Source organism: Herpailurus yagouaroundi, unplaced genomic scaffold (assembly GCF_014898765.1).
Source record: "Herpailurus yagouaroundi ecotype Mexico unplaced genomic scaffold, PumYag 181, whole genome shotgun sequence".
Taxonomy (NCBI): domain Eukaryota; kingdom Metazoa; phylum Chordata; class Mammalia; order Carnivora; family Felidae; genus Herpailurus; species Herpailurus yagouaroundi.
In genome coordinates this window covers 10,396,295-10,415,721 of record NW_024412412.1, presented here as the reverse complement: position 1 = coordinate 10,415,721, position 19,427 = coordinate 10,396,295, and positions in this window count along the sequence as shown.

Here is a 19,427-nt window from a genome sequence, read left to right as displayed (position 1 = left end):
AGTCATTCCTATATCATAAGTTTGTTTTTATGAATAAATAAAAGAGTAAAAAATGCTTAGGATATTATCAGGCATGATGTAAGTATTTAATAAGCTCCAACTAATAGTTTCAACAGTTATAATAGGTACTGTTGTCGTGTGCCCCAAGTGCTGTGTCAGCACAGACGATGACCGTGGTGGCACATAAGTTGACTGCAGGCACAAAGAAGTGTCTTATATGACACAGAGCTCAACCGAACTTTGAAGGGTTGGAGCTTCTTACAGAAAAACAAATTGTACATTTGTAGATATTTCGTTAGAACACATTTGTAAAATTGTAGATTCAAAAGATATATAGTAAATTACAAAACTCAAGCTTTTTTTTTAATAGCTAAATGAATATTATCATTTATTGGTGGACATGGAATTAGTACAGTTTGGGAGAAATTATTCATTGCATCAAAATCCTTAAATATTCTTCTACTTTTTATGTGGGTTATTCTGCTTATGGGACTTTGTGTTAAATCAGAAAAATCAAAGTAGACAGGATAAATGCAGGATGAAGCTTCTTAAATAATAACAGATAGCATCAAACAAATGTCGGGGATGCTTTAGATAGGAGCAAAGTCACTTTTTCCATTATATTGTGAAGTAAAGCAGGGTATCTGGGTACAGATACAGATAGGATGGTTGCTTTGGTGATAGGATGATCTCTGCAAACTTAACCTAATTTTAACATAAAGGCTTGAGGAGAGATTATCAGGAGAGAATAGGGATACTGTCTTCAGAAGGGAAGAGAAGTGTGCCATCTCTGTCAGAGAATGTATCAGACATGTGTAGAAGGGTATTCTGACAGTGCGTAGTCCCCACTTAATATTTGTGGCCATATATATATTTAATGGACATCAATCAAACCACCTGCACCACTTGCTTTCGCAAAACTGAGCTGAGAGCAGGAATAAAATGGGTGAATATTTAGGTTTACTGGAAAGTTTTGCCTAGCCAAATGCAGTGACAGAAACTGCATCAGGAGAGCCCAGGAATGTTGGAAGACGATGATTATAATATACAAATGTTCATTCAAGCTTAATAAGGGAAAATGTAAGGACGCGAGGGCAGTGACAGAAGGTGAAAAGCAAGTCATACCACTGGATGTAAAGTCACTATGTTGAATGGGGAAACCATGTGGGAGTCAAAGAGCTGAGAAAAACAGGAAGTGAAGTGGAGAGAGCATCATAAAGATCAAGATTTCTGAATGTATGCCATTATTAGTGAGAGTAAGGTATGTAGATTTCAAGTACTTATTTTATTGTTATTTGGCAGGCACTATTCTAGTCACTAGCTACATCAGTGAATAAAAAAGCTTACACCATAGAGAAGGAAAATGTAGTTACCATAATAAATCCAGTACTAACATGTTAGTAGTTTTTATGTTATGTTAGAAAGCTATACATACTGAGAAAAATAATCAAGGAGACTTCCACTTACAACCAAGATGGAGTAATGGGGACCAGATTTATCCTCCAAACTTAAACAACCAATATAAACAGACAGAATAAAAGAAAACAAGAGTTTGCAGGATACTAAGCCTCAAAGAAATGAAGAAGGAAATCTCCAAGATAGGAGAAACAAAGAGGTGAGTCTTTTGAATGCCCTAATTTACTGTCTTGAGATAGTTTCCAGGTCACAGTGCAAGGGAGAACATGAATGGGACCCAGCAGCCTCCCCGAGTTGAGGATGCAGAGATGAGGGTTTGGGGAGAACATAAAAAGGCAGCTAGAGTATACAGGACAGATAAAAAGCTGCACAGATACGACTCCCAAGATCAGCAAAACATCCCCTGAAGTTTTCAGCTCAGCAGTGATCAGCACAGGTATGTAAGGAAACAAGAAAATGAAGAAAGAAAGTCCAAAAAGATTAGAGTTAGCAATGTCTGGTGCTCTCAGAGGACCGGAAATAGTGCCTATGCCCAGAAGACAGATTGGAAAACCTCAAACTTCAGGGAGCATTGGGTAGAACAGAGAGAAAGGTTTGGCTCAGCAGGGGAGAATAATTACCTCCAAATTGAATACTGCTCAGTTCCTACCTAACAGATTTTGAAAGCGATACCCCAAAGGATAAAACCATTTCTGAGTAACTTAACTGTGACCCAGAAAAAAAAAAAATCTCAAGAATACTTATAAAAATGCAAAAATATTTAATATGTAGATTCCTTAGGATTTTTCAAACATACAATTATTAATTTACAATTCTTTCTTTTTTTCTTACCTTTAGTCTTTTAATTCTTTTTATTGCTTTACTATACTCAGCAGGGCCTTTAAATTAGGGGTTGACAAACTATTACGCACACGTCAAATGTGGCCCACCATCTGTTTTTGTACCCAGAATTTTACTACAATATAGAAATGCCCGCCCATTTATGTGTTGTCTCTGTTTTGTCCTATAAAGGCTAAATTATTGAGTAGTTGTGACAAAGACCTTAGGATCTGCGAAGACTAAATGTTTACTATTTGGCCTTTAAAAGAAACAATTTACCAACCTCTGTTTTAGTAGATTGTGGAGTATAATTTGTATCATTGGGTAACTATATTTAGATAACAAAGGTAAAGCTTTTTTTATTATTATTTTTTATTTTAAAAAAAAATTTTTTTTCAACGTTTATTTTTTTTGGGACAGAGAGAGACAGAGCATGAACGGGGGAGGGGCAGAGAGAGGGAGACACAGAATCCGAAACAGGCTCCAGGCTCTGAGCCATCAGCCCAGAGCCCGACGCGGGGCTCGAACTCACGGACCGTGAGATCGTGACCTGGCTGAAGTCGGACGCTTAACGACTACGCCACCCAGGCGCCCCAAAGGTAAAGCTTTTTAAAGAGTCTTCCCGTATGACTTTCCCTCAGTTTTATGTACACACGCTGAATCTTTAGACTTACCTTCTATCTCTTGTTTCCTAGGAGACAATATCAAAGAATGTGCGTTGAATTTGTTTCAAATGCATTTTAAGGATCTATTGAGAATATCATATGATATTTCCCCTTGTATTTGTTAATGTAATGTCACAGGATAGATCCCATAGGATACATATTTTGAGATAAGAATTTGCATGCAGAGTATTCATAAGGAAATGTTCTTAGAATCCAAACCTGAAAAGAAATTTAAAAAAGCAGTGGGAGAATTTGAGCTGCATTAGTATGAAAATAAAGGTTTTAGACATCTCCTGGGAAATTGTGGCATTCTGATGGCCCTACAGAGTTTTCCTTAATCAGAAGTAAAAGTAGCATAGGATTCAGGATGCTTCCAAAAGCATTTGGACAAGGTGGCTTATCCAAAAAGGATTTGGATAAGATGGCTTTCTTCAGACAAATGCAATTTCCATAGAGGAAGGCAGTTAAGATCTATCAGCCACCAACACTTCATTCAGCAGCTGGCCAACTAAGTGTTTCAGTTTAGTGGATGAATGTATTCAGGTGACTTCTCACAATATACACTCCATTACAACAAGTCATTGCATTGATTGGTTTACAGCTATTTAACCAATTTTGCATTATGGTATTAAAACTCCACATGATCATGATATAGTATCCCTTAAACACATTGCCGGAATTAAGTTCCTAATATTTGGGGTAGGATTGTGGCCTGTATATTTATGAAAGTAAATATAATTTCCCTCTTTTGTTGCTCAAGTTTTCATATTTAACATAGATTCTCTCATAAAAAGAGCTGAATGATGTGCTACTTTTGTTCTCCAAAAGGGTTTATATGGGATTGGTTTATTTCTTTCTTTAAAGGTTGAGAAGAATATATTCACGAACCTATCTGGGCCTAAGGAATATTTTTAAGTCAAATAAAAACAAACTAGATTAAGTAACAAATTTAATTAATTTACATCTGTGTGTGTTTAGGCATGCTCATTTCTGGAGACCAAAAACATCGCTGTACACCAGTCAAATGTTGATCAGTTGATCAAAGAGTTTAACTCAGGTCAGTCTCACGTTGGGCCCAGCTGGTTCTCAAACTCATTTTTTTATTTCTCCAGTTCCAGAATGCATATAATTGGAGTAGCCATATAAACAACTGGCAGAATCCCCACACTGTTCCCATGACCTGTGGTTTAATAATTTACTATGGTAGGAAAGTCCGATGGAAAATTAATACAGCTTCCTTTACCCACAAAAAATAGTAAATCAAGAGCAATGCCACATTTCTGGAGGACTGAAGCAAAATTAGTGCCACCATGAAGAAAGTGAAGGGTGTAGGAGAGATGATTCTCAGCGTATTCATATTTAACATATCCAGTCGGCCTGTCCAGTAAACAAACAGATGTTCGAGAATGACACTGGATTACTGTAAACTTAGTCAGGTAGTGCCTTCCCATGTAGCTTCCCCTCTGGATGTGGTTTTGTTGCCTCAGAAAATTAACACATCCTCTGGTACCTGACATGCTGCTATAGATTTAGCAAATTCTTTTTTTCTCTCTAGATCACCAGGAACAATTTGTTTTCAGCTAGCAAGGCTGATAATACACTTTCATCAACCTAACTTAGGGGTATATCAACTCTCCAGCTCTTTGTCATCATTTAGTCTACAGGGACCCTGATGGATTTTCCTATCTATAGGATGCAGTGGTGGTCTATTATATTGATGATCTCTCTCTCTCTCTCTCTCTCTCTCTCTCTCTCTCTCTCTCTCTCTCTCTCTTTTATTGAACCTAGTCAGCAAGAAGTAGCCACTACTATAGAGATGTCAGAAGTGGGAAATAAAACTTAGAAATTCAGAGACCCTCCACATCAGTGAAATTTCTAGGGAACCAGTGGTGCAGGACATATTTAAATATACCTTCTAAGGAGATGGTATTTTATTGCATCTGCTCTCTCCTACCACCAAAAAAGAGGCACAGCACTTTGGATTTGAAGGCAACATATTCCTCATGTTTGTGTGCTACTTGGGTCCCTTTCCACAGAAACCCCAAAAGCTGATAACTCTGAGTTAATAACAGAAGGTTCTGCAACAAGTCAAGGCTGATGAGCAAGATCCTTTGTCTCCTGAGCCAGAGGATCCAGCAGACTCAACGGTGCCTGAAGTATCAATGGTAGATGCACTACTGACATCCTTTGCAGGTCCCTACAGATGAATTACAGTACAGACGCTTAGGATTTTGAATCAAAGCTCTGCCTTCCTTTGTAGATTGACTACTCTCCTTTTGATAAGACAGTGGCCTGCTACTTAGTCTTAGAAGAGACTAACTACTGAACCATAGGCCACCAAATTATTCTGGGATGTGAGATTTCCATCATGAGGTGGCTGTGGTCGGATACACCGAGGTATAAAGTTAAGTATGCACCATAGTCCTCCATCATCAAATGGAACACAAGATTGGGTTTGAGCAGGTCATAAAGGCATAGGTAAATTACATGAAAAAGTGGCCCAAATGCACTTGGTCCTACTCTTGCAACCTTCTTCATCCCAGCCAGCATCTGTGGCCTCTTGGGGAATTCTCTATCACCAGTTGACTGAGAAAGTGAAAACTCAGGCTTGTTTTACAGGTGGTTCCACACGATAGGCATGCACCATCTGAGAGTGGATAGCTGCCGCACTATACCTTTGTGAGACATTAATGGAGAGTGGTGAAGAGAAGTCCTTCAAGTGGGTAGAACTTCAATCAGTGCATCTAGTGGTTCATTTTTCTTGGAAGGATAAATTATCAAAGAGAATCTATACTGATTCGTTGCCAAAGCCTATGGTTTTAACTGGATGGTCAGGCAGTTGGAATGAACACGACTGGAAATTGCGACAAGAAAGTCTGGGGAGGAGATGTGTGGAAAGACCTCTCTGAAAGGTCAGATGATGTAAAAATATTTGGGTCTCATGTGAATTCTCATTGAGGGGTGACCTTCTCACATGGAAATTTTAAGAGTCATTCTGTAGATACCAGTTAGAAAGTCAGTCTCTTTCCTCAGTCATTCCTGTTATTGTGTAGTGGACTAATGAACAAAGTGACCATGGTGGCAAGGGCTCAGCATGTCACTGGCTCAGCAACATGAACTTCCACTAACCAAGGCTGATGTGGCAATAGCCACTGTGAGTGTTCAGTCTGCCAGCAGCAGCAGAGACCAACACTGATTCTTCCATAGGACACAATTCCCTGTAGTGATCAATAAGCTATCTGGTGTCATGTCGATTATACCCATGCTCTGTTTCAATCAGGGAAAGGGTAGTACTTCAGTTTTTACTAAAATAGGTACTTACTCTGGATATGGATTTACTTTCCCTGCATACAATGCTTTTGCCAAAACTACCATCCATGGACTTACAAAATACCTTATTAATCAGCATGCTCTTCTGCACAACATTAGTTCTGATCAAGGAATTCATTTTTACAGCAATTAAATTGTGGCAATGGGCTTAATGGAATACATTGTTCCATGGGGTACCATGTTATCCACAAATCTGACGCAGCTGGCTTGATAGAATAATGGAATAGTCTTTTGAAAACTCATTTATAGCACTAGCTAGTTAGTCATAATCTTGCAGAACTGGGGTGATGTTCTCCAGGATGCCATATGTGCTCTTAATCAGCATCCTATAAATGGTGCTATTTCCCTATAGCCAAGATGCGCAGGTCTAGGAAATAAAGATTAGAAGTTGTTCTACTCATCAGTATCCCTAGTCATCCACTAGCAAAATGTTTCCTTCCCATCCTCACAACCTTAGACTCTGTTGGTCTAGAGGTCTTAGTTCCACAGGGATGGATACTTTCACTGGGAGACGTAATAGTGATTCCATCGAGTTGGAAGTTGAAATGGCGACATGGATGATTTGAACTCCTCATGCCTATGAATTAACATAAAACGTGCAGTGTTACTCTGCTGGCTATAGTCATTGATCCTGATGGTCAACAGGGAATCTGAATGTCTCCTATACTGTAGGGATGGGAAACAATATGTCTGGAATATAGGAGCCGACTTAAGCCATATCTTGGCACTACAATAATCTATGATTAAAATCCACAGAAAGCTCCCAAAGTGCTAGGAAGGACAATCAGTGGACTTGCCCCTTCGGGAATGAACATCTGGGTCACCTCATTAAGCATAGAACCATGATAACTGAGATGTTTATTGAGGACAAAAGGGCTATTATAAATGTCAGCTAAGACTACATGACTACATGAAGACCATAGTAAGTATGATTATTTCTTCCCTGTATTGTTATGATTATGTTTGTGCATATATAAAACAAATAGTTTTGCTTTATCCCTTCTCCTCTGCTCTTATATAACATAAGATATATTGATAATAGTTAACTTTATATCATAGTGTTTGCACTACAGGATAGATACAAAATGTGAAGAGAGAACATCATCACCTAAAGAAATTGCTTCCTCTTTTCAAGGAAAGATTAGTATACTTTTGGTTGTAAGCAGGAGAGTCATATAAGGCAAAGTATGACTTTGTTATTGTCCTTTTTGGAGATTAAGAGTGGTGTAAAGAGATATGTGTGCATATGAACTTAACAAGGGGTAGCCTACAATGGCTTTTGATGTATCATCTTGATCAGGTTAAATTCAGTTAGTCAATCAAACAAATCATGGTGTTGTGAAAATATTTTGTGATTGAAGTTCACAGTCGTTGACTGTAAGTAAGAGATATTTTCCTAGATATTCTGAACGTACCTGTTTGAATCAGTTGACTGGCCTAACAAAGCAGAGCTGGGACTTCCCTGAAGAAGAAGAAAGTTTATCTGTGGACAGTAGCTGGAGCCTAGGACCCAGAATTCCAAACTACCCATCCTAACTGCCTTTTATGGACTTTTGACTTGCCTAGCCAGCCCCCACCATTATGCTAGCCAATTTCTTGCCATGCATTTCTTAACTTATGTCTCCTGCTGGTTCTTCTTCTCTGGCCGAACTTTGATGGATGCAGTATATAATCCTGTAAATTCAGTGAGACATGTATTTCTGGGAAGGTGAGAATTATGCATTGAGTATTCAATTTTGTTCAAGTGACTTTGAAAAATAGAATCTTGAGGAGTTTAGGAGGTAAAACTCAAATAGACTGAAGGGCTTTAAGAAAGAACGGGAAGAAAAAAACTTGGATACCCAAATATAAACGACTCTTTGAAAAAGGAGTAAAAGCAATGATGGCCACAACTGGAAGTGAGATAAAGAAAGAGCTTGCATTTTAAATGAAAATATCATACCCTTAAAGCAATGAATAGGAGCTTGGGAAAAGTCATGCTGGGGCTTGGAGATTCCTGGGTTATGATTCTGAAAGAGTGAAAGATAATGGCATACATTGCATAAGCTATTATATTGGCTTCAGATGCAAGTACAGCTCATCCACATTATAAGGATAAAATGAATAGTGTATGAATTCAAAGCTGGTTAGTGGGTAGATCTGTTGATGGGATTTGTGGTTATCTTCCTCTGAAGTATCTGGGTTCTCTTAATTTTCTCAGTGTAGTAGATGTAAATTCATTTATTAACAGTGAGGATGAGGGAGAATGTGTGGAAAGTTTGATGAGAGAAGAAAGTGTATGAAATAGAAAACTAGGAAATTAGAAAATTATACAGAATGGATAAATATTATGACATTGTCACATTATTAATTATGGCATAATAAAGTGTAATTATACTAATTGCTCATGAGAGGTCTTTTGCCATTCATTTAAATGTAAAATAATTGGCACAGTTGTGGCATGTTTTCAAAATACAGTGGTATAAACAGGTTGTAGTTGAGAAGTAGAAATTAACTAGAGCATGCTTTTGCATAGTATACACGATGACAAGAGAGGGAGAGATATTAATAAAGAAAGAGGGACAGATAGGTGCACAGAGAGATGAGGAGAGAGAGAAAGAGACAATATGAGAAGCAAAGTCATGATTAAGATAGTGGGTGGCAGAAATGTGGTTGCGAAATGCATTTCTGTTAGGAATAAAATTGTCAGTGAAATGAGAGTCTGGGTATATTGCACTCACTAATGGTTATGAAAATATCAGTGGTGGACAGAGTGAGTCACCTGTCAAGCCATGAGATAATGAAGGGTAATAACCAGGACATCTGTTGATACCCTCAATAATAAGTTGCGGTCGGTAAAGGCTGACGGTCCACATTTCAGTGCAGTTTGGGTTTTTGAAGGAGGAAGATAAAGATAAGTTTTGGATCTTTAAAGATCAAGACAAAGGCAGATATCAACAACTCTCAGGCCTTTGAGAGAATTACAGAATGATGACAAAGGTTTTAATAATTACCCTATGATTTAGAAGCTTTAGGAAGACATTTTGTGATGTTAGCATGTGTACTGTGAATGAATGAATTCCATTTCTCCAGTATTAATTGTCTTTATGTGAACTTACATTTGATATCAAGGATATCCATTTGGTTTTTCAATTTCTGTTCATGTGTGTAGTTCACATACTTTACATTTTTCTATATTGCTTGATAAAGACTTAAGTTCTTTATTTTCTTGCATAAAATACTGCAAATCTCATTGCATGATAAAATGAATCTCTACAGTGAAAAATGGGAAAGTTATTTAGGTTCCCAGTGCCTCTAGTTTAAGTATTGTTTTTACTAACCTATAATTTTCATATTATAGTTTTATTTTCTGATTTTATAACTTTTCATATTTATCCCAAATTATTGTGTAATATGTTTTAAATTGCCATGAAAATTGCCACCATATTTATATTTTAAGTAGCTGAAATTCATGTCAAAATTATATTGTCAATCATTATTACTACTGAAGTTTTTCAGAGCAGATCACGTTACAAGTGCTGTAACAAAGCTCATTTTTCTGAACCTAAGTTAAAGAAAATGCAGAAAATAAAACAGGAAACAAAAAGATCCATGTGGAGATATTTTCTCTATTTTTTTCAAAAAAAATTTTAAAGTTTATTTTTTGAGAGAGAGAGAGAGAGAGCAAGTGCGCATGAGCAGGGGAGGGGCAGAGAGAAGGGGACAGAGAGAGAACCTCAGCAGGCTCAGTGCTGTCAGTGTGGAGCCCGACATGGGGCTTGAAATCACAAACTGCGAGATCATGATCTGAGCTGAAACCAAGAGTTCGATGCCTAACTGTGCCACCCAGGCGCCTCTTGTCTAGTTTAAAAGTTAGGAAAACATTATTATTTATTTATTCATGTCTACTCATTCATTTAATATTTATTGAATACTTAACTCGGGCTCAGGCCTAACGTCGGCATCGAGTTCACACATGTTTACCATTTCCTGCTGCATATGTTGGAGCTAGTTCAAGTTCTTAGTTGCAAGCAACAGAAACTCCTGTGATTGGCTTAAACAGAAAGGTATTTATTAAAATTATATTGAATAAATGATTTTATTAAGGCTTGGGTGCTATAGAAATAGAAACAACACCAAATCGTGCCAAGGATCTGTAACCATGAGGTCATCAGGAAAACTGAAGTTTGACCACCCACACCTCTGGCCCTGTGCACTGTATCCCGCGGGCTACTTCAGCAGACCTCACTGCTGCCAGAAATGGCTCCCCACTGCCCTTTTATTTTTTTGTGTCTAATTCCCCGTTTTGCACATCATAAGCATATCTGATTGGTGAAGCCTGAATCAGAACTCTAAGGGAGTCTGAAAATGTGAGCGTAGACCACCAGCTTATTTAGTGGGAGAAGTCTCTTCATCCAGCTAAACTCATATGTTTAATGAGAAAGCTATTCAAACATCCGTGGGCCAAAACAAATGCCTGCTATGTGTTACAGAGTCTATGTTTTCTTTTGTTTCTTTTTTCTTCCCTTTATGTTTGATGAGCTTAGCTTATTTTTTCCAACATTACCTCATTTTAAAAATAAATTATATTAATGGAGGGTTTTTGTGGCTTTTAACAGTAGAGAATATGCCATCGATCATTTTCGCTACATCCCACCAGTTATATGTTGTTTAGTTAATATTTTATTTTAAAGTAATATACATTTCAGTGCTAAATTAAAATAGTTAAAAAAGAATGTGAATTGCTACCATAAAGAGAAAAATAATATACCATGCTACAAATTAAAGCTATCTCTAAACACAAAATATTATCACATTTATTTCAATTAACATTGCCCACGGAATGCATTTAGCCTGTGACCACCTCTCTCCTTTTTCATATTCCTCAATGGAGTGTTTATTATTTCTTCCCTTGTTCATTTTTGTCCCCTCCCAAAATATCGCAGATGGTTTTGTTTTTATTCAAGGTGTACCTTCAGCAATTCTATTAATGCCCAACAATTAGCAGATCCTCTGTAAAAATATCCATTAAGGTAATTCATAGAGCAGAAGATAATATAAAAGAAAAGTTTTCTCATTCTGTCACTGTCCTTTATTGCTGAGGTTTTAAAGCTATATTCTATTATATTTTACATATATTTCAGAAAACCGTATACAAAGACTGATCCAAAGTATTTGGCACAATATGTATGTAGCACCTTATGCTACGTGAAATACAGATTTCTGGGGAAATCTTGATATTTAGATTAAGTTTACTTTTCATGGACATCATGGGAATTCAAAATCTTTTCAGCTATTCCTTAATTACATAATTAATTATAAAATACCTGGTTAATTCTGGACTATACATGCATGACAACATTCTGCATCTGTACATATATTAAAATTTTTTAAAAATTTTTTTTAACATTTGTTCATTTTTGAGACAGAGAGAGACAAAGCATGACGGGGGAAGGTCAGAGAGAGAGGGAGACACAGAATCTGAAACAGGCTCCAGGGTCTGAGCTGTCAGCACAGAGCTCGACGCAGGGCTCGAACTCACAGACCGCGAGATCATGACCTGAACCGAAGTCAGACGCCCAACCGACTGAGCCACCCAGGCGCCCCCGTACATATATTTTAAAGCTTCAACTTATCAATTACTTTTTCTACTAATAAGAGTAAAAAGTCAGGGGGGGTTAAATCCATAAACCAATAAATATAAATGCAAGGAAATATTTGGATATGTGCTAAAATATGTACCTTTGACTATAGTAAGCACTAAATAAATATCTGTTATGTATATACACATACATACATACATGTATGTATGTGTATATAGCAGTTATATAATATACACACATTAGCAGATATATAAAATTTCTAAATGAAACTACTTTGAAAGGCATTACTCACTGAATGTTTAGGTTGATATGTTATTAAATTGCTAATTTTGGCATCCCTAGGGCATCATTTTAAATGTTTTTTCAAATGTATTATGCCAGTTTAAAACTTTGCCTCTAAATACTACTTATACTTATGAAGTTAAAATACATTAAAACAACTAAGGTTGTCAGGATACCAGGAACGATTACAACACTGAGTGTAAATTGTGTCAATAAAGTCACTATGTTTGTTTAGACTTAGAATATCTCCAAGGAGGATTAACTGAGCTGAAACATTTAAATTTAGGGAACACTGAGGACAACACTTGCTTTAGGAATTTAGAGCAAGTAGCTATGTGTTTAGAATTTCATGACTGTTTTTCAGGTTATTTTAAGAAGAAAAAATAGACAAGAAAATAAAAAAACAACACTCTTTGACTTTTTTCTTTTTAATCTGAATTGTTCTGCCAATCTCTTTAAATCCTGGCGTATCTGAGACAATATAGTAACTCCCACACAAAGAATTGTTTGTGATGTGACAGGTCCAAATTAAATAACAGAAGGAAAACCTTAACAGTAGATGTCAAGAGACCCATCGTTTCTCCATTATAAGTGTCATAATTCCATAGAAGACATTCCAATGGAGGCAAATCACCTTTGCATACTAGTGTGTTACTTTCCTTTAGCAAGACTGGTACCTGATTAAGTGACCTTGTCTACCTTTACCAAATCTTTCAAGTAAATTGTCTTTTCATCCTCAAATGTATTTTCCCACTCCCTTGCTCCCTTCCACACGAAACTAACATTTCTTAAAGGAGACGCAAAAGTGCATCAGAAGTAGTAGTGACTTGAAGTTTGAGCTCAGCCCCCTACTTAGGGAATTATTTAGGCTTCCTTGGATTGGCATCTTAATCTGACACTCACAGGTAAATTCTGAACGTGTGAAATTATTTCATTTATCATAGTTTCAGTTTTGTCATGTAAAAAATAGAGATAACAGAAATTATTGATAGGTTTGTTCTGAGAATTAAATGAGACACAACTTGAAAAGAAACTAGTATTGCCTGGCACATCAAAATTGACAAGTAAATATGGGCTACCTGCTCTTTGTTCCTTAAAGCATAAGGAAAGGTGGAAAGCCTGTTCTAGACTAACCAGCCGGCCACATATCCAATCAGGATAGCCATAACTGGTACAGCCATAACTGATATAGTTATTTATAATCCTAAATGGACATCAAAATTACTGAAAGATACTTCAAAAAATTCAGATGTTTAGGTGTTACCTCAACTACCCAAAAATGTTTTTTTGAGAAAACAGTAGTGATCGAGCAAGTAAAAACAAAAACCTTACCTTTGGTTTAATGTAGAGTTTATAACAATTATTATTTTTTGTTATTTACTATGTGCTAAGTACTTAATTTGAAATATTTCAATTTATTTCCTTCCAAACCTTAAGAGGAATGTACTGCACATGTCCCTGTGTTTCACATAAGGAAACAGCACCTCAGAGAGGTTAAATATCCTCTCTCTTCGCACCCACACAGCTGATCCACAGTTGAAGCAAGCTGGGCTCCAGAGCCTGTGAGCATGAGTACGCTATACTCTCAGTCACATCGAGGACAGTAATATGAAGAATTTGTTAAGAAAATATGCCCAAAGGAACAAAACGGGCTAACTGGACATTAGGTTAATGTTTTTCCTCAGTGGAAACTGTTAACTGGTACCACTGTTTTCATCCATTCACTCCCAAAGATATACATGACAAGCTATAAAAGCTGCTGCAGGCTTGACATATCAGAGCATGAAATGGCTCTTTCTCTCCCTTCCACCTTACTTGAGTCATTTGACTCATACTGTACCCCAGGCCTCTGCGTCCTATCTGCACATCTGATGCTTTGTCTCTTTGCTTGTATTAGCACCTTCAGACCATCGATGACATTGACTGAATTCCTGATTTGTTGTAGCCTCACATTTCTGTCCTAAATCCTCCCATTGCCTCCGTTCTGTGTGACTCAAGGATACCGTATCACTAATTCGGTAATGCTTTACAAAAGTCATGAACTCAAATTTCTAAATCCAATGGATTATTTTGTCTCATTTTACTTGATTTTTTGTGGCACCACTTGATCTCAATTTCTTTAATGGTTACCCTACATTTCTTACTTACCTGTCCCTGCCTCATGAATTAGTATCTGTGGTTTTCTGATATCTGCTGCCTATTGCCCACTGAGCGACTCATCCTAGATGGCCTCAGAAGTTACTCTCTGTCTAGTTTCACCGTTATTCATCTGTACTCTTCATACTGTGCAACCTCTGGCCACCCACGCAGATGCTCAACTTACAAACCTTCATCCTACTTATCTCTCACATTCTAAAATGACTTTGATTTTTTTAATGTTTATTTATTTTTAAGAGAGAGAGAGAGAGGGAGGGAGAGAGACAGACAGAGAGAGAGAGTCGGTTAGGGGCAGAGAGAGAGAGAGAGAAAGAGAGAGAGAGAGTCACAGAATCTGAAACAGGCTCCAGGCTGTGAGCTGTCAGCACAGGGCCCGATGTAGGGCTCAAACCCACGAATCATGAGATCATGACCTGAGCTGAACTTGGACGCGTAACCGACTGAGCTACCCAGGAGCCCCTAAAATGACTTTGTACCTAAAGTTTAGTTTGTCACATTTTTAACACCTCTGTTTTAGAATCCATTATTTTCAACTTCACTGACAGTGAATAGGTCTTGACATAAGACTGTTACCTAGTATATAAGTCTTTGAAAAATAAATAAGTAAATGAATAAATAATATATTATTGAGAGAAAATCATTATTTTGAATTTGGATAAAATAAAAGCATCATTGTTGTCAAGAAAGAAATGACAAGTAAGGACACTAGAATTACCCATTAAATTCCCAATATTGGAAGTATACTATATTGGAGCAGAAGGGTGGACAAACTCCATTATCTGTATTATTGCAGAAAGACATAATTTTGAGGGACATGATACTGAGTTTGTTAGTAAACATGGTTTCCAAGGCAGTTGCAAAGAAAGAAAACAGATTCCACATGAAAACATTTCCAAAGAAAACAGATAACAGCAAAACAATTTATGGTTCTTCTTAAAGGACTTGGGAGAAATCCCTGAACTGTACTATTCTAACCTGCATATAGTAAAGGAAAAAAACAAAGGTTTATTTACCATTGCGTTATCATTTTTTGCCCTCAATTAATAGAGAATGGCATAGAGATTGATTGAAATCATTCACTAGACATTTCCGCCAGAATATTTTACTTTCTCTGCCTATTCATCTGCTCAGCTTCCTGTGTGTCTGGGTAGTTTATTTATTAATGATGCTTCCAACTTTCCCTTAACACTTATTGAGTCACATAGTTCTCAGTGCCTTAGTCCCCCTGGTAATACAATTGGTCATTAAGGTCAATTTTTTCCCTATTCAAGGTATAATTGAGTTCAATTTTAAACAAATATAAACAAACAAATAGAAGTAATGACCTTTTCCTTGTTTCTTTTCCTCTTCTTTCTCTCCTAACATTACATAAATCATTTGAGAGTAGAGATTTTATTAAAATACTTGATTCTTGCTTAGAAATCCCTATCACAAATCCATTAATATTTTATATTCATTCTTCTAACACATACTTTTGACTTCTTGATCATATAGAGAAGTTTAGGAGTCTTTGAATACTACCTTTCTTCTTTCATCAAATGATAAAATCAGTATTTTAGACTCTTTTAAGCCCTCAGGGCAATTTTTCATTTGAGAGACCTGAGATATAGATATCTCTGAACAACTGGGGTAAAAGGAGATCTGATATATTTCTTTACATTATTGGAAAACCTTGTAAAAATTTTCCAGTCTAACTTGTTATTAAACTTCTTGTCTGAATATAAGAAAATACACAAATAACTTTGGAAGGTTATTTCACACTTTCATTTTTAGGCATGATTTAGCCATTTAATCTTATTTGTAAACTATTTGCTCTGAGAAAGTCACTGTGTTTACTGCTGGCTCACCATATGAGCAATAAATGATGTAATTCCTTCCCACATGGAGCTAATTATCTAATGGCGAAAGACATTGATTAAAGAATCGTATAAATAACTATGAAATTTGAATTAAGATGAATGCAATAAAGAAGAAGTTGCATAGTTTCACAAGAACTGCATTATTAATGCAGTGTACATTTATTGTGTGAATTCTGTGTGTTAGGCACAGCTATACCCCCTGGGCTGTAGCACTGAATTCAAAATTACTCTCTCTTCCAGTGAGGACAATGGTTGAGTCAGATAGATCAGAAAAGATCCTCATTGGGAAGGCATAATTGAGCCAAGGTCTGAAGGAAGTGTTAGATAGAACCAGATGAAAGGAGGGGGTTTGGAGAGAAAGTGTTATAACGCTATGTGGAAAGGCTCAGTTGTAAGAAGGAAACGAAGTGGCTGAGGTGTGAAAAAGTTGTCAAAGCTGAAGGTGCAGAGACAGGTAAAGGGTAGATTATGCAGAAGCTTAAATAGCACATTAGGCACATCATCCTAAAAGCAGCAAGTAGCCATGCTATTTTAAAGATTAAATTGTTTTTTTTTTCTTTTTAACTTATTACTCCCTTAAGATGAAGCACATAGATTAGAAGAACATAAAAGTGGCAGCAGGGAACCCCTCCAGAACAATGCTGTACTAGGCCAAGCGAGAGGATAGTGGTTTGGACCAGGCTGTTGGTACTGGAGTGGAGAGAACTAAGATTTGTCATATACTTAGAAGACAATGGCAGGATGTGGAATACCGTGGATGCAGAGATGACAGAGATTGCGTCAGACTGATTCTTAGGCTTTAGACTTGCATTCCTGGACAAATGAGATTGAAATTCACTAAGGGATCTTGTATAGAAAGGGACTTAATTTGATGGGTGAGGGCAAAGAAGTTAAAATTTTATCTTTGAACAAGTTTGAGATGTCTGTTACCTATTTAATTTGAGTTGCTATATAGGTGGTTATCCAGGCTTATAATCTGGAGCAGCTGTGTAGGCTAATGATACAGTGAGTGATCCCTGCACGAGTGGCATTCGAAGCCACGGGAGTAAATTAATGGGAGTGATTATCTAAAAAGAGCAAAAGACACCTTATGAAGCCTAAATGCAAAGAATTCCCATACGTAATGGCTGGAGAGAAGACAACACTATGGCAAAGCAGACAGAGAAGGGACAGCCTAAGATATGGGAGCAAATCCAAAGTAGTGTGAGCCACGTAAAACAAAAACATATGAGCCATGACAGCCATGGGAAGGGTGTTTGAAGGGCATGGGGCTAGTTAACAATGCTGAACACTATTGAATAATAATTTTTTTAAAGGCTGAAAAATGCTAATGGATTTGACAACATAAAAGTCTATGGTTGAGCTGTGTCCTGAGCAATGAATAGGGATTTTCAAGAGAGGAAAAGAGAAGGAGTGTGTTGCAGACAGAAGAAATACTATGTTATCAAACCTGGGCATAAAAAACCTCATGAAGTGTTGATGAGTTAGATATATTTAAGTGAGTGGAGCTCAAAATTATGGTAGTCAGTTGTAGAAAATGAAGGAGGTGAGACAAACAAGTGGCAGATGGAAAAAACACAGAAAGACATGGAAATGTTTATGTATCATATGGCATGCATATATACATGTGTATACACTTACTCATCTATATATTCATTATAAACTACCTTTTTCAAAAATAAATGAAGACATTCTACAGCGATGGATTATGTTGACAGAAACTATTAAAATAACATTAAAAGTTTGAGAATAACAAGACAGAAAAAAAAAAATAAAGGCATGAAGATACAAAGGAATAGAGATATTTGGACAACAGAAGCAGAAATGCATTCTAGAATGTATGCTTACTTGCCAGATGGTAACTAAAGTGTTTGTTCAAGTGTTCTGGCAATCAATGCAAAAATGGATACACATCTATTTACATGATTGAATAGCATTTATAAACTATAAACAAACTTAGGCTTTTATGTTAGTTGTGGCTTTATAATCGACTCTAGGTAGGTGGTGGTATTACTCTGTTATCATCTTTGATTTTTTCCATCTCTTTCACTCTTCTTTTCCTATCCATCTGATAGGATCTGTCATATCTACCTCTAAAATTACACATCATAAAAACTGTCAACTTCTCTCCTTAACCTCTACGGCTATTTTAGTTCCCAGTACAAACTCTATACCATGTGTGGTAGACAGAATTCTAACATGGTTCCCCAAGAGTCCCACCAGTTGGCACATAAGCTCCAGATGATGAGCTTATGATGATGATCCTTCTCTTGAGTGTGGACATAACATATATGATGTGTTAGCCTCACCATGATTAGGTTACAGGGAAGGCTCAGAAGGAAATGAGGAATGTCTGCTCTTGGAAACCAAAAAGCAGGATCCTTGTTATGTAGTGGCAGTAAACTTAAGGGAACTGTGCCTTGCAGTTATATAGAAAGCAACATTTGTATGTGATAAAGCAGGATATGTAGCTAAGGAGATTATCAAGTAAAATGTTAAAAGTGCTTATAGTAAAATTGGAATGGAAAGATAAATTGAAAGGAGAACTGTTAAAAAGAAAGGAACCAGACTGGATAATTAAAGAAACTGTCTGCCTTTCCAGATGACAAAGATGTTAAACATATTTGCAAAAAGTTGTAGGATAAAGAAAAACAAATTGTGTGACTACAACCTTTTGTTAAAACCTCAGACTGAGCAAATGATCAGTCACAGAAATGATCTTTTCAAGACATTAAGGATGTGCCTTATATACCTTCTTACCCAAACCAGAAGGCCTCCAGAAGCTTGACGGTATTGTCCTTTAGACATATGAGCAGAAGCCTGAGAGACAGGATTATCTCAGAAAGATCTGTGAATGTGGCTTGAGTCCAATGCAGTGAAACTCAGTGAAATCAACACAAGACCCACAAAGACTTTGAGAAATTTATTTCAGCAGAAACACTGACAGTTTAGACTAAAACAGATGGAGAGAGTACAAAATGAAAGAAAGGCTTTGGACCCATAAGAAGTCTACTGGTAGGAAGCAGGCTGGTAAAATTACTCACCTACAAACATGTTATACTTTTCATGAAAAAGTAAAAAAGACACAACAGGTCAAAGAACCCAGTCAAGAGACAGGAGGATTACACTAGGCAGTGAAACCTAATCCAGGGAAATCCAACACTATCCACTGGATTTCAGAACTGTTATGGATCAGTGACTCTATAGTAATCTTTATTTACTCCCTCTATGAAGTGGAATATGTACCACTGCTATCCTAGTTCTCTCCCACACCCTTGTTGTTGGGAATGTTGTGGAGACTTCAGTGGACTCTTCAG